A 17,622-nucleotide genomic window follows, 5' to 3' on the forward strand; every position below is an offset into this window, starting at 1 on the left:
CTGAATAAAAAGGCAGCTACTGCCACTGACCTTACTAGCTAACAAAGACTAAATGATGAATAAATGAATGGGGCTGACAGAAGCATTCTTTAGAAGTCTGTTTGCATCCAGCAGACCCCCCCCCCCATTGCAGGGAGAAGGTACACAGGACCAGGAAGGGAGCATCGTCAAACATCAGGGCAGATATTGATGAACATTTCTGATTAACGTACAGCAGACAGAAACCCTTTGGCCAAAGTAACTGTGTTTTCACTCCTCCATTTAAAAAATGTTGCATTCTTCACCACTCTCGTTTCAGTAATAAAACTCCCACAGGCCCCTTCATGCTCACTAAGTGTTATTTTTCAGTCAGTAAATGATAATTCATTACCACTACACACTGACAAAAAAGACTTATTGAAAAATCGTTGAACTGCACCTTAGGTTTCCAAATCCTAATATAAAGTTTGCACTTGCTTGTTACATTTTGGGAAAAAAAAACAGTACTGTTAAGTTTTTTGAGAGCTTTTCTACAGTACTCAGCTATGGTCATAGCAGTACCATCATAAATAATCCTGACTATGGCATGAATCAACAGCTTTGTCCCACTGTCTGAACTCCTAAGGTTTAGAACATTGACTTGCATGTTTTACTTTGCATGCAGCTCAGAACATGAAGTTTTGGTGTGGCAGAAGTATGCTGTTCAGAATGTGACGAAGTCTTTGTATGGTAGAAGTATGCTGTTCAGAATGTGAAGAAGTCTTTGTATGGTAGAAGTATGCTGTTCAGAATGTGAAGAAGTCTTTGTATGGTAGAAGTATGCTGTTCAGAATGTGAAGAAGTCTTTGTATGGTAGAAGTATGCTGTTCAGAATGTGAAGAAGTCGTTGTATGGTAGAAGCATGATGTTCAGAATGTATTTTTCAGGATGTTGTGCTATGGCTGTATCACGTTGTTTAGAAAGTTACATCAGGTGTCTGCTACATTAATATTATGCAGCTAAACACATGATCTCAATGGTCTTGCTATGGCAGTAGCATGTGGTTTGGCATTCAGAATGTGATCACATGGTCTTGCTATGGCACTGGCATATGGTTTGGAATTTGATCTTATGGTCTTACTACGGCAGTGGTACATGGTTCAGAATGCCATCTCATGGTCTTGCTATGGTAGTAGCATGTGGTTTTGAACATGATTTGATGGTCTTGCTAAGGCAACAGTATCTGATTTTGAACATGATCTCATGGTCTTGCTAAGGCAACAGTACGTGGTTCGGGATGCGATCTCATGGCCTTGCTAATGCAGCCGCATATGGTTCAGAATGTGATTTCGTGGTCTTCTTATGGTAGTAGCATGTGGTTCACAATGTGATCTCAGGGTCTTGCTATGGCAGTAGCACGTGATTCTCAATGTGATGTCAAGGTCTTGCTATGGCAGTGGCACGTGGTTCTGAATGCAAACTCATCTTCTTGCTATGGCAGTAGGGTGCTTTTCTAGAATTTGTGATCTCAGGAGTCTTGTTACTGTCAATTCCCCCACCTCAGATGCTATCATGTGTCACAAGCATCACTATTTTCCAGCAGTTTGGTAGCACATTGGTTTATACTGAGAAAGGAAAAAGAAATTGGTGTATGAAGCTTGGAAATTAACTTTGAATACACACTTGAGTTAAGTGCTGCAGACGTAGCAATACCCCTGACGCTGTGTTATGATAAAATAATCATAGAGAAAACAAAAATAATGCTATTATTTGCCCTTTTTGCCTTCCTATTGCTCTCGTTTTGTTTCTTATGACAAGCATTCCACTCGTACTTTTTGTAAATTGCTCCTCCCCTCTTTGACATATCACCCTACAGAAATTAATATTTCTGCTGGTAATGTCTTGCTAATTTCTTTTTTCTTAAAAAGTATAGTTGCTCCAATACAAGAAACTTTAACAAAAGATACCGCTGGCGTGCATGTATGAAAAAAAGCTTAGCAGCTTAAGAGGTTGTTGCTCTATATGACATTAAGTCAAATGATTTTGAAGTTTAACTTCATAAAGCATTTTGTTTCTACATTATCATAAAGGTTACAAAAAGATAATCTGATATACAAGCCCTTTTCAAATGGGAAATAAATACTGTATACTTATGAACTGTTATAAACTTATTTCATTAGTACTTTCTCCCAAGCATTGCCATGTAGTGAATATGAGCCTCAATTGGTTTTCATGTCCAGATTTCTTCTTGCTATCTACACTTCTAGAATTACATGAGGATTTAAGTGGCTGCGGTGCACAATTGAGATTTAATAAGCAACAAAGCACATATAATGCACCGGCAACAGAACAGAGTTATTTGGGATGGGAGTAAAAGTATAGCAAAAGATTAGATGTATGGAACAGCCACGTGTGACTTTTAAAAAAAGACTAAGCCTGCAGAATGGATTAGCAACATGTTTACTGTTGTGAAACAAAACAAAGTTTGAATCCATACAAACACATAAAGCATTACCAAACAGATGCTAAGCGACTGTTCTATTCTAGAGACAGGAAAACGTGATTGGTACCGTGCCAAATGCAAAATTATTTTTTGGTGCTGGATGCTAATAAGGGGTGCTGGTAAACTAAATTAGATGATGGGCCACACTGACAGGCATACAGTGTATGCCCTATTGCAAGTATGCAGATTTCAAAAGACAAACCCTCATTAATGTCATTTGCAGAAATGGTAAAGAATCTACCCAAGTTCATCCCTCATTTGTTAGGTAAAAATTGTACATTTAAGAAACCTACTAGAACAGAATGCAATTCGGAGCTGGTCCGAATTTCTTCCTACTAATGGACCTGGCAACAACTGCAAAAACACTTAAACAGTTTGATGTAGTAGCAGTAAGTATAACATCAAGTAGATAAAAAACATAAAAAGGCAAGAAGCAATAGTACTGTTAGGGGAAAGGCCTGCATGGACGTGTGTACAATCACGATATGCAGAGACTAAGAAAGAAATGCTGACTATATCTTTGTATATCAGAAATGTCACCATTTGGTGTATGGGAGACATTAAACTACAGACAGATCATAAGCCTTTGCAAAGCACCTTTACAAATATGGTGTGGGAAGTGCAGTACATACTGAGAAGACTGATGCACATTCCTAACATGTAATGCGTATTTGGAGGGTGGTAAGGAAAATTTGATGTCAGACCTGAAAGCTCTTTGAGTTGTGCTATAAACTGTAGTAACTCCTGAGGAATCATAAGAACTGAAGAGAACTACCAAAGAACATTTGTGAATATAACTTTTAAGAGAAGTTGTCAGTGCAACCAGACAATGCAAAGCATCTACATCCTTTAATTCAGCCATACTATTTCCTTGTAGGGGAACTGTCATGTATTCAATGTCTGTTGTTTAAAGGTGTGACAGTTAAAATCCCATCACAACTTGAAAGATAAATGATTCTGAAAACCTGCCCACATTATTGGCAATATACAACTGCAGAACAACATCACGAACAAGCATCTGACAGCATCCCACAATCATGGATGATGGAATGCTTAGGGATGTACAACATGCACCCTACATTAATTCATTACATTGCAGCGACTCTGAGACAGTGACAAACCACTTTGCAGCTAAGCTATGACAAAGGACAAATTACTATCCCAGGGATAAAAATTCAAAGAGGGATGTTCCAGGGTGGTTCTCTGTCACTGCTGTGGTTTTATCTTGCCATTAACCCATTAAGCTGTTTACTTATCAGATTAGGCTATGGTTACAGTTTAACTCCTAGAAACCAACCTTGCTTAAAGACATCCAAATCCACTTTTTGTGAATGATTTAAATTGTATATGCCATCAGATGAGGAGATAAAAGCACAACTACAAATGGTTAACACTTAAAATATTTGGGAATAGATGAAGTTCCAGCAATGAAACATAAATGTTTGTTTGTCTTTTCTGCTTTTCCCGGTTAGGGGTCGCCACAGCGGAACTCCGGTCCGCTAATGATTGGCAGTAGATTTTTATGGTGCCAAGTTGCCAGCCCGACGCCCAACCTTCAGCGAAGGCACGCCCATTCACACATGTCTTTTGAACACCACTCGACCGTGGGGAGGACATGCAGACTCCACATAGAAGGTACCCCAGCCGAGAATCGAACAGGAGAACCTCTTGCTGTGAGGCAACAACGCTAGCGCTGCACCACCGCGGCTTAGCAATGAAACATAAATAAATGAGAATAAAGTTCAGTAAGGAATATTTCAGAAGACTAAAGCTAATATAGAACACTGCCTTGACAACCAGGAGTAAAGCTATAAGTCAATTTGGTCTTTCAGTTACAAATTACAGCTTTGGTGTGACTGGCTGGCCCCCAAAGTACTGAATCAACTGGACGTGAAACCAAGAAAAATGGTTCATGTTTATCAAATGACATATAAAAATTAGTGCATATCAAAATTGCCTATCCCTCACTCTGAAGGCAGTATGGACCTCCTTGAAATTGACTACATACTGACTACATGTATAGATCTGCAATCATGAGACAACATGCATTTCTTACGATCTCATTAGATCCAAACATAGTGAACATTTTAAATATGAGGAAAAGAAGAAGTCTACATTTTTGCTTAGTTTAGCACATACATTTTGGAATAAAGGAGGAATGGAAATCAAAACAAAAGCAGACAAATGTTAGACAGCAACTGACAAGGCAAAAGAAAGAATATACAGAAAAGAAGCAAAGAAAATTGGAAAACAAGATTAGACAATGTAATGGTTAAGGAAATGTTAACTGAAACTAAAAAATGAAATGCTAATAACGGTGGTCCAGGACAGTGGACTACATACATATAGGATAATTTATAAAATACACTGAAAAAGTGGGAGAAATAGAAGAATGCAGGCTCTGTCATGAAGAACTGGAAACAGTTACACATGGCAGACACAATAATGTGGCAAGACTGTTGCATTGGAGATTGTGCAGACACTACAACATGGAAGTAGCTGAGAAGCATTGGAAATATGAACCACAAAGCCATACCTCTCAACCTCTTAGCCCAAGAAATCTGGGCATATGACATAATGGGGGAAAAAGGCCCAAACATAGGGACAGGTTTTAAATATTGCTCATAAACTCAAGTAGCTAGAATAACAGGGTTTGTGTTAAAATGCATTTTCTAAAGGACATGAAGTCTGAAACTCAAATGTATACCATTATGTAGTGATTTCATTTCTCAGATCATCCCAGAAAACCACAAATTTTATGAAGAACAGATCAAAATTTTGAGGCAAAAATCTGGACAGTTGAGAGGTATGCACAAGGTATTATACAGAATGATGAAGTTTATATCACATGTGATCACCTATTACCAACAGTTGAAGTAAGAAAAACAGATATAGTAGTCCATGAAAAAGACTTTAAAAGTAGATCTAATCATTGAAATTGCTACACCCAACAATTAACAGTGTTTTATATACAGAGAGACACAAAGTAATAAAATACCAGGATCTGTAAGCAGAAATGAGAGCAATGTGGATAAAAGATACTGAGACAGTTCTATTGCTAGTAGGGGCAACAGGAATAATAAAGAATTTACACACATACTTAAACAGGCCACCAATACACATAACTCTGTATGAATGGCAGGAGCAGGCAATTCTGGGCGCTAACATCAAAGACTAAAACAATACTATTTTCATGAACTGTAATCATACCTTGATTAAGGAATGGGGTCCATTCCCATCATGGTATTAGAAACCCAAAATTCTTGCAGAAATGAGGCCAACAGAGAAACAGCTAGTCAAAACGTGTATTAACCTCCCTTAATAGTGATTGAACAAATAGTACAGAAATGTTTGTGATGTGATGTGCACAAAAAACAGAGAACTCGTACCTCATGAAATTCCAAGCTTACCATCAATGAAAGCAGGAGACTGTTTACTTCAGCAAAATAACCTCCGCTTTCTGCTGGGGGTTCTAATATTGGGTATTTTCACACAACTCATTAGCATGGAGTAAAATTTGGGTATGAGTCACTTCAAGTAATTGCATTATACTGCACACATATATGTAGTCTAAAGGAGTGTATATTGTTTTCCCAAATAAAAGGAGGATGAAGTGTACTTTTTAGAGAGCAGACTTGCTTAGTGTACGAATCATGTGACTTGAAGTGTCTGGGCACTTGCATGTAAACCTTTATGGAAGCAGTGTGCTTTTCCTCTGTCTCTTGATTGCTAATACTGCATGTCTGCACTGGTACCTAATCCATTCCATCATTCAGGAATGTCAGTCTGGAAGACCTAACACTGAATAAAATAACACAAAATATATGGGGCCTGATAACATACCCAGTTGCCCAGTAAACAGCACTAAGCAAACACTGGTAGGCCTACTCCTTAAACTCTAACCTGAGCCTAGTAACAGGGCTTTGTCCTACAGGTATGGTGCACATCTGCTATGATATCACTAACACTGGAAATTACAGACCCATTAGCCTAATGAATCTTATATGCAAAGCTATGAACATATTACATCTGATCTAATTAACTAAAATATCAAAATTCTTATCAGAGTCCACCCCCTGCAGTCTGGTTTTATCAAGGCTAGATCTTATCTGATGAATCCGGAAAACTTCTTTAAAAAGGTGACCCAAGTTGTGAACTGTGGGCAAACTGTATATATATATAGCATGCCTCAACTTTGCTGAGGCATCTGACACCAAATCACATGCAAATATAATAAACAAGTTAAATGAGTTCTAAATTGACTCATATGTGGCTAGATGGGTAACAAACAGGCTTAGGGACAGAACGTGTACAGTAAGAGTATACATCCTGCACATCCCCCAACAGCATGAAGGTGACCAGTGGGGTCCTGCAGAAATCTGTACTAGGACCTGTTCTATTTGCTATCCATGTCTCAGATCTTCACCTACCACATGATGATATTTGGTTAAAACTCGCAGATGACTGCAGGTTTGGTGTCATATTAAAGTCCCTCTTTACACACAGGTACTCCAACAGGAGCCTACACTTTGTCAATAACTGGTGACCAAAAAATGGGTTGAAACTTAATGCTAAAAAGTTTAACACTGCTGCATTTGGTAAGTAACCCCTTGCTCCAGCTTATAGTATAAGTAAAATGACACTCTAAAATGGGAAAGTAGTGAGAAACCTGGGTAGTTGAGTGGATTGCTACATTACATTCTACCATCATGGTGCAAGGGTGGTGAGGAAATTCTTTTGCCATGTGCAGCTCATACCAAATGGCATCTCCTCTAGGTCAAGAGAAGTCATAACCTCCTTGTTTTTCACACTAATTTGGCCCATCATAGAGTACAATGCCCCATTGGGATATACCTTGTTGTGCATATTAATCAATTGGAAAGACCACACAAAGGTTCTTAACTAAAGAGATTAAGGGCTTAAATAAGCTGAGCTACAGAGACATGACGGAGGCCATGTCTCTACATCCAGTATCCTATATAATCCTTAGGGGTAACCTGTGCCTTGCCAGAGAGATGACGGAGGCCATGTCTCTACATCCAGTATCCTATATAATCCTTAGGGGTAACCTGTGCCTTGCCAGAGAGATGACGGAGGCCATGTCTCTACATTCAGTATCCTATATAATCCTTAGGGGTAACCTGTGCCTTGCTTATACAGCAAAAAGGAATCAGTTTTCCAACAATTCTTGTACCTTAAAAAATCAAACAGTACTGCTAACACTAGGGCTACAGATCTAAATATGTTCCAGCAAATAAATAGGATATGATGGCGGCAGAGATTCATCCCCCATCACCTACCCCCTTCTATGGAGCAAACATCCTCTCCAAATTATGCATTGTGATGTACTGTCTGCCTTTAAAAAGGAACTTTAGAACTAGATAGATATTCAGAAATTCAACCCTAGTATGACTAGTATGACCCTCCTTGTAAAAGGAGGTAAGGCTTAAGGGTGGGTGCTGTCAATGCAGAAATGACCTCTTAGTTTCATAGGTAGGTACTAGGCTATCTGCCAGAGGGCATTTATAAGCCTAACCAGAGTGTGTTGGCTTTCACTGCCCCATTGATTAAGTATCTGATCCTCTGTCAAGTAGAGCCAATGAAGTGATCCCAGGGGTGTATTTTCTGTTACCCATTCACTCGCCAAGGTTTCTCTTGAAGAGAGTGTTAGTGAGGGGCTCTGCCTGATGTAATTTAGAATTTTGTTCCAAAGCATGGGGAGTCTCTGTGATAGGAATCTATCCCTCCAGCATGTTCCATTTATTGTTGTGGCGAGGTTTAGCTCACTAGAGCGTGTGGCTCGCAGTGACTTGGATTTCTTTAGGTGGAGCATGTCCATCAATTCTGAGTTGGACATGGCTTTGTAATTCAGGCAGAGATCATCTCTGAGTAAGCGATATGCCACTGAGTACAGCCAGAGTTTTTTCAGTCGGGTTGCATAGGACATATGTTTGAGGCCAGTAATCTTCTTGGTGATGTACTTTTGTGGTCTTTCCAGCTGTTGGAAGTGTCTTGTGAGGTATATCCCAAATGGGGCATTGTACTCTATGATGGGTCTAATGAGTGACGAGTAGAGGGGCACTATAACCTCTTTATTTCTAGATCGGAACCCTTTAGTAATTGGATGGGCCACATAGAAGGATTTCCTAACTACTTTGGCAATATGATTGTCAAAGGAGAGATTACTATCTACCTGGGTCCCCAGATCTCTTATTACCTCTTCTGCATTAAGGGAGCTGCCACCTATGTGGTAATTTGTGGGTGTTTTGTTTTTCCCAAATGGGATGACTATGCATTTTTTGGTATTTAGCTTGAGGCCATGACTGACACCAGTTGTCCGTGTCAGTAAGGCCCTTTTGGAGGATGTCCATGTCCGCTGGAGAGTCAATTATGGCTCCCAGTTTGCAGTCATCAGTGAACTTGGTTAGCCATAGTCCTCCTGTGTTTGCCTGTACTTCTGAGAAGTATATGCCGAACAGTAGGGGTCCCAGGACCGAGCCTTGCAGGACACCACTTGTGACTGGTTTAGAGTCGGACCTGGAGCCCGCTATTCTTACCGTGTGAGTTTTGTCTGTAAGCCAGTTGGCAACCCATCTCGTGACGTAGGATTTTATGTTCAGGCTGGTGAGTTTTTCTGTAATACCCAGGTGGGGAATGATGTTGAAAGCCTTAGCAAGGTCAAGGTAGACTGTGTGAACCACCTTTCCCTCATCTATGGCCTTGGTGACTGTCTCGAAGAAGTCAACCAGGTTTAGTAGGCATGATCTGCCCTTAACAAAGCCAAACTCAGGTCAAATGTTTGGAGGCTCCCAATGTCTTTGTTAATGAGTTCCATGATGATGTGCTCCATAGCCTTGCAGACCAGGCTAGTCAGGCTTATGGGGCGATAGTTACCAGGGTCAGTTGTGGCCCCTCCTTTGTGGAGAGGAATAACCATTGCTGTGCGCCATTCTATGGGCACGTAGCCTGTGGAGAGGCTGAGGTTGAACAGTGTGTTTAGATGGGAGGATAGTTCGTTCTGTAGTTCATGCAAGATGCAGCCTGGGACACCATCTGGTCCCATTGATGCTGTGTTTTTGGCTTTTGAAAGGGCTGTTTTTACCTGTGTGTTTGTGATTTTTGGGACACTACACTTTTCCAGTGTTGTTGTGGGCCCTTTTGGAGGTGAGAGGGGGTGAAGTTTGCACTGAATCTATCTGCCAGGATGTTGGCAGTATCAGTAGGTTTAGTATATTTTGTGCTATTTTGCACTAGTTCAGTGCATATCTGCAAGTTGCCACTTAGATTCTTAACATAGCTAAAGAAGGCTTTGTGGTTATCTTTTGAATCCTTGGCTATTTTTCTTTCGAAGTTAGCCTTGGATGATTTCATGAGGGTCCTTAGTTTCTTACTGATACATCAGGGATGTCTTTCCTTCTTGGGATTTGCTTTTTTTCTGAACTAGTTTCCTCCTTCTATTGTAGAGCCTGTTTATTGCAGGGGTCCACCAAAGTAGTTTCCTTCTTTTAGAAGAGTGAGTCTTGGTTTTGCTAGGGATGGCATGATCCATGCATCCTTGTAGGTGCTCACAGAGCACATTTGTAAAGGTTTCTGCATCTTAGGCAGGGTTATCCTTTAGCGTGGGGGCTGTGAAACTTACCACCTCTATCTTAAGTAAGGTGAAGTTTGCTTTAGAAAAGTTTTTTACTGTGGTTTCCTTAGTTGGGGGTGGTGGTGGGGTGTGGACATCCACAGTGATTAGTTTATGGTTTAATCTAATCAGTGACGGGTTGACTTCTGGTGTGGAACACCTGTCACCCATGTTAGTGATGACCACACCCAATATGTTTTCACCTCTGGTAGGGGAGTTTACTAGTTGATCCAGGGTGTTTGAGTTGCTGAATTCCAGGAAGCGCTGGGCCTGGGAATTTGTACTCAAATAGTTTTCCCAGTGAATGGTAGGGTAACTGAAATCGTCCAATACCAGGGTGTTTGGTAGGACCTTCATGTTTTCCAGTGTCTCCAGAAAGGTGGAGTGGTGGTCCTGGGTCATGGAGGGTGATCTGTAGCAGGCCACAATTTGCATTGCAGATTTGCCTGATGTTAGTTGCACATGGATGATCTCAGAGGTATCATGCTGCGTCACTAACTTGGAGGTGTAGGTATCCTTGATGAATATGGATACACCCCCCTCCTTTTGTGTTTTGGTCCGTGTTCTGTGGCCGAAATGTGTGGTATGAGTTGTAGCCCGGTAGTGCTGGGGTGCTCTCTGGAGCCTTGAACCAGGTTTCAGTTACTGCACAGATGTTGACGTTCTCCATACTAAGGAGTGCTTTGAGCGCGTGCATTTTGAAATTTAAACTCCTGGCGTTGAGTAGCATAACCCTCAGTTTTTTGTTAATTGTGCTGTTTACAGAGGTGGGTTTGACTTTTGAGCCTTGCCTAAAAAAGGCATTATGGGGGCAGCAAGAGCCTTGGCCAGTATTCGAAGGCTAGGGGTGATAGGTGCAAGCCGTCTCTTGTGAAGCAACATGGCTTGTTGAGCATGTCGTCCCAGGCTGACAGACACTGGATCCCCTTTGAATGACACCAGAAGCTTAGCCAATTGTTGGAATTGATCATTTTTTCTTTATACTGAGATATCATTCTTGGTGAGGGCAGGATACTACTCAGGGTTAGGGTCATACCAGCCTGGGCTGCATGATCAGAGCGCTCTTCCATGTCTCTCTTCATGTAGTCCAGGGAGGTACGTCTCAGGTCATTCACACCAACATGAACAATGACAGAGTCATATTTGTACTTGTTCTGGAGTGACCTGAGTGCTTGTGTTATGTGGTGGAGTCTGGCTCCTGACAGGCAGCTAACAGTAACCTTCTGCTTGTCCAGCCTAGTGAGTGGGACGTCAGTGTACCTGACTATAGTGTCACCTATTACTAGTGTGTTAGGTATGTTATTTCACTTTAAGGGCTGTGATTGTGTGGCACACTGATTTTGTGTTTTATGTGTTGTCTGGTTTGTGATGAGAAGTGCAGGTTGTTTGGGTGTCTGCTTTGGAGGTCTCTGATGCTTTTGCAGGTGTTTATTTAGAGCCTCCGAGTATGATTTTGTGTATTTATGTGTATTTTTTGCCAGTGCTGTTTTAGTAGGTCTGTGTGCAGGTGGAGGTGTGGTGCAAGTGTTAACGTTCTCCTCTTGACTGTCTGTTCCACTCTTGGGTGGGGACACTTAGCTTCCAGTTTGGCTGTATAATTGCATCTCTCGCATATGTTAGTGTTTTGTGGTAGGAGGAGAGGGTTGTCTGTGTACATGAGGCAGTTGTAACATTGCCTCAGGATACCCAGATTCACCAGCTGGACTGGAGAGTGCACCTAAAGCTGCCCTTTGGTCATGCCTGAATAGTAGGGTGAGCTGCTTAGTCACTTGGTTGGTAAGGGGTGAATAAAGAGCCTTGCCCTGCTGGGCAATCAGCGTCAGGGTATATTAGTGCTTGCTATTAGGTCTGAGCAAGTGCTGGGCTGTAAGATGCTTTTTGAATGCTTAGGTTGAGAGTTGGTCTAGTTTCAAGGGAAAAACTGAAGAGGAGACTTAGTGGAGCCGGGAATAATTTAACCATAGCTAACCGGCACTGCCCGGTGTGCAAAACCATGCAAACACAGTTTTTATAGTAGGGAAATGAAAGAGAGAGAAATTAGCCCAAAATGGCCAATAAACTACTAACTTCTGGGCTGGAACCACTCCTCCAGGGACAAATAGGTTGCTCAAAGCTCCCCTCTCTCACAGGTGAACAGAGAAACTTCCTTCTATCCAAGTAAGGTATGGGCAACTCAGAAACTAGTATCACAGCCCTGAATTCAGCACTAGCCTGAAAACTGGACTATACTAGCTTAGAAAGGTGGGAAACAAGGCATTTTTTTTTGAAAAGATAAGGCAAAAACAGTAAAAAAAATACACTTAAAACAGCTTTAAACGACTACATACAATCAGAAAAAGGCTATCGCACTTTAGTGTGTAGCCTACAACAGTTAAACAAATTATTTAAACAAAAAACAACTTTTTAAAAGTGCAGGCAGTCAAATAAGTACAATATGTGAAAAAAAAACAAGCTTTTAAATCACAATAAATGCTGGAAAATCTGCATTTAGGCAGAAAACAGTTAAGTACAGCAAGAAAGTGCAGAAAACTGATACTTAATCACTCTAAAGTCTCTTTTCTAAGGTAGAAGGCTTGTATCAGTTTAAGGCTTTCTAGTGCTACCCAGTAGGTTAGTTACAGGAAAGATGGGAAACAAGTGCAGATGTGGTCTTTTAAACCAGAAAGTTGAAAGAGATGGACAAACTGTCCAAATGGTCAATAAACTATAATTTCTGGGCCAAGAACCTCTCCTCTCATGGTAGACAGGCTACCTAGTGCTTACCACTCCCACTGATAAGCTAGAAGGCTTTCTTCCAACACGGAAAGGCTTGCAGGGCTTAGAAGCTTACCAAAAGTCCTGGATACAGCAACTCTGTATCTGGACTAGGCTAGTTACAGGAAAGGTGGGAAACGAGCGCAAATGCAGCTTTTAAACCAGAACATTGAAAGAGATGGAAAATAAACTGCCCAAACGGCCAGTAGCTACAATTTCTGGGCCAGGAACCACTCCTCTTGTGGTAGATAGGCTACCTAATGCTTACTACTCCCACTGATAAGCTAGAAGGCGTCCCTCCAACACAGAAAGGCGGGGGGTTCAGAAGCTTACAAAGAGTCCTGGATACAGCAAATCTGTACCTGGACTAGACTAGTTACAGGGGAGGTGGGGAACAAATACAAACGTAGGCTTTTAAGCCAGCAAGTTGAAAGAGATGGAAAACTGCCCAAATGGCCAAATAAACTATAATTTCTAGGCCAAAACTCACTCTTCCTGTGGAGGATAGGCTACCTAGTGCTTACCACTCCCACTGATAAGCTAGAAGGCTCAGAAGCTTACTAACAATCCTGGATACAGCAACTCTGTAACCGGACTAGGCTAGTTATAGGAAAGGCGAGAAACAGGCACAAGTGTGGCTTTCAAACCAGAAAGTTGAAAGAGATGGAAAGAAAACTGCTCAAACAGCTAATAGCTACAATTTCTGGGCCAGGGACCACTCCTCTTGTGGTAGATAGGCTACCTGATGCTTACCACTCCCACTGATAAGCTAGAAGGTTTCCCTCCAACACGGAAAGGCTTGGGGGGCTCAGAAGCTTACAAAGAGTCCTGGATACAGCAAATCTGTACCTGGACTAGACTAGTAACAGGAAAGGCAGGAAACAAGCGCAAACACAGACTTTCAAATCAGAAGGTTGAAAGAGGTGGAAAAGCTTCCCAAACGGCCAATAAACTATAATTTCTGGGCCAGAAGCCACTTCTCCTGTGTTAGATAGGCTACCTAGTGCTTACCACTCCCACTGCTAAGCTAGAAGGCTTCTCTCCAACACAGAAGGGCTTGGGGGGGGGGGGGGCTCAGAAGCTTACCAACAGTCCTGGATACAGCAAATATGTACCTGAACTTCACTAGTTATAGGAAAGGCAGGGACCAAATGCAAAACAGGCTTTTAACCAGAAAGTAGGAAGAGATGGAAAAACTGCCCAAACGGCCAATGAACTACAATTTCAGGGCCAAAACCCACTCTTCCTGTGGCAGATAGGCTACCTAGTGCTTACCACTCCCACTGATAAGATAGAAGGCTTCCCTCCAACACAGAAAGGCTTGGGGGGCTCAGAAGCTTACCAACAGTCCTGAATACAGCAAGTCTGTATCTGGACTTTACTAGTTACAGGAAAGGCAGGAAACAAGCTTAGCATTTTTTTTGTTACAGAAAAGCAGCTGCAACAGCAGTAAATACAATTCAAATTGTAGTGCATTCCAGCACACCCAAGTGTGTAGCAACACTACTGCAAATACCGTTCAAATAAATGCAATTAAATTAACAAATGACTAAAAAACAAGTGCAGAAGGCAGTAAATTAGAAGGCTACTAACAAGCAGTAATAAGTGCAGAGTAAGAGCGATTGAACAGATAACAGCATGCAGAAGAGCAACTAAGACAGACACAGCAAGAGCAGCTGAATAATTTATATATATATATATATATATATTTTTTTTTTTTTTTTTTTTTTTTTTTTGAGGGAGGGAACAGATCAGGATTAAGAGGCTACAGGGGTTGTCCTTCCCAAATGCTCTCTTTGTACACAGTAGGAGTGCCTGAAATCAGAATATGATCTCACTGCACTCATGGGCCCAGAAGGAGTATCCAAATAAAAATCTACAAGAGGGGCGGGCAATTTCAAAGCCACCAACATTAACTAACTGCAGAGAGACAGCCACAACTTCAGTTGAGTTAATATTCAGTAAACAAACACAAATAAATAAATTAAATACAGTACTATATGCAAAAGAGCAGATAAAAGTGTACTTAAATTCACTTATACATGCAGCTGATTTCAGGCGTTAGCCGGCCAAAGCTCTAATATTAAGCAGAGATAACTCAAAATGTACCACTTATATAAGGCAAGACAGAATATGTCAGTGATGAGCTGAAACTACCCCCTACTGCTATCAATGGCTACACATAAATTCTAAAAAGTACTCTGTAGAGAGACAGCCACAACTTCAGTTGAGTTAATATTCAGTGGAAAACACAAATAAATAAATTAAATACAGCATTATATGCAAAAGAGCGGATAAAAGTGTACTTAAATTCACTTATATGTCCAGCTGATGTCAGGTAGATATTAGCCGGCCAAAGCTCTGATATTAAGCAGAGCTAGTTCTGTTGTTTTGTAACTCCTATGAACATGCTTGCTGCAAAAGGTCTGTGATACAGCAAATGCTACTGAATGTACTTGTGAACATTATATCCCACACTACAACAGTTTGTTATGTACCATACATGTGCCCTAACACAAAAGTACATGAACAAACCTGTACTGTGCACAAATGTGGCCATGGATGTCAAAGTTAAGTTTTTTTTGTGGTTTGTTTTTAATTATGTCTTTGTGAACATGCATGCACTGTAACCAATTATGATTACTACTGTTGTGCAGTATTCACAAAGTGAACATGCATGCACTATAACCAGTTATGATTACTACTGTTGTGCAGTATTCACAAAGTGAACATGCATGCACTATAACTAATTATGATTACTACTGTTGTGCAGTATTCACAAAGTGAACATGCATGCACTATAATTATGATTACTACTGTTGTGCAGTATTCACAAAGTGAACATACATGCACTATAAACAGTTATGATTACTACTGTTGTGCAGTATTCACAAAGTGAACATGCACGCACTATAACCAATTATGATTACTACTATTGTGCAGTATTCACAAAGTGAACATGCATGCACTATAACCAATTATGATTACTACTGTTGTGCAATATTCACAAAGTGAACATGCATGCACTATAACTAATATTACTACTGTTGTGCAGTATTCACAAAGTGAACATGCATGCACTATAACTAATTATGATTACTACTGTTGTGCAGTATTCACAAAGTGAACATGCATGCACTATAATTATGATTACTACTGTTGTGCAGTATTCACAAAGTGAACATGCATGCACTATAACCAATTATGATTACTACTGTTGTGCAGTATTCACAAAGTTAACATGCATGCACTATAACCAATTATGATTACTACTGTTGTGCAGTATTCACAAAGTTAACATGCATGCACTATAACCAATTATGATTACTACTGTTGTGCAGTATTCACAAAGTTAACATGCATGCACTATAACTAATTATGATTACTACTGTTGTGCAGTATTCACATTTAACATGCATGCACTATAGCCAGTTATGATTACTACTGTTGTGCAGTATTCACAAAGTGAACATGCATGCACTATAACCAGTTATGATTACTACTGTTGTGCAATATTCACAAAGCTGCAAACATAATGAAAACTAAAGTGCTTTTCTGCTGTGATCATCCAATGTTTACATAAATACTTGAACACTGTACATTCCAGTTATGTATTCCATGCTAAATCAGCTGTGTGTCCCTACCAAGGAATCAGGCGGAATTTTTTCCTTTCGGGAAATGAAGAAGGAAGATGTTAACATAATCCATTTCAAAATTACATCAGATGAAATAATTACTAGTTTAATATAACATTATTTAACTTTGCAGCAAAAAGTTACTATGAAATAATGAAATCAAGTCTTATTGAATACTCCGGTAGTATTAGCACCAATGTTGGTTTGTGATTCCTGTACTGTTCTTCCCACAGGACACCTAAATACAACTCAACACAGTGAAACTGTGACCACGACTGAAACATGAAAACTGTAATGTTTAAACTTTTTCACTACATGAACAAACACAAGTTATGCTCCATCAGACTAAGTAATGTATCATGCAAGTCCATATATATCCTACGGTAAGAACATCTGCCTGGGGAAACAAGCAAGCAACATTACTCAAGCAGGTTCCAGGTAATAAACAGATTGAATAACTGTATCCTGAACAATAAAAGTAAGTACCTTTAACACTCATAATATCACTCATTATGGCCTTCAGGAATCATCTATGCTACAAGAAAATAACAGTTTTTCCATTCTGCTGAATGACAGGATAAATTTATGGTAATTTACGATATGCTGTAATCAAGCATTAAAAGTATTAACTGCATTTAATTTAATTTCAGGTATGCTGCGTGAATAAATAGACATAACATTTAGCAAAAGATCCAAGTTAAACAGCTAAAAATATGCAATATATAGAAAAATAATACATTGAAAATATTCAGTCTTATGCAACAGTCTCATGTGGGAATTTATCAACTGCTTTTAAACAGAAGACGATGTTTAACCTTTTTTTTCAAAATGGGTAATGTAGTATGTGAGAAATGAGCAGAATGTGTGACCTCATCAAACTTGAGAAAGAAACTATAAAACACAAATCAAATGCAATTAATGCTTTTAATATTTGCAGATTAGAAAGCATTATCATGAATTTATTCTAAATGTCATTCAGGACAGTGGAAACTGCCACTTCCTTTTAGTACAGACAACTGCAGTGTTTGAATGTGCAATATTTCAATGCTATGCAGGAGACATGAAAAAAATGCACCTTATAAGCCAAGATTTAAAAAAATTAAATGTGAGCAGAGTAGAGATTCTCCAGAAGCAGGAAAAAT

General features: G+C 40.1%; 1 protein-coding gene across 1 annotated transcript in view; it reads right to left on the reverse strand.

The window, feature by feature from the left end:
- The window catches only part of GGT7 (gamma-glutamyltransferase 7), a 590,994-nt gene that overhangs the window by 293,314 nt on the left and 280,058 nt on the right, over window positions 1-17,622 (reverse strand). The window lies entirely within an intron of this gene.

This window comes from Protopterus annectens, chromosome 12.part0 (genome assembly GCF_019279795.1).
Source record: "Protopterus annectens isolate FY-2018-M chromosome 12.part0, PAN1.0, whole genome shotgun sequence".
NCBI lineage: Eukaryota > Metazoa > Chordata > Ceratodontiformes > Protopteridae > Protopterus > Protopterus annectens.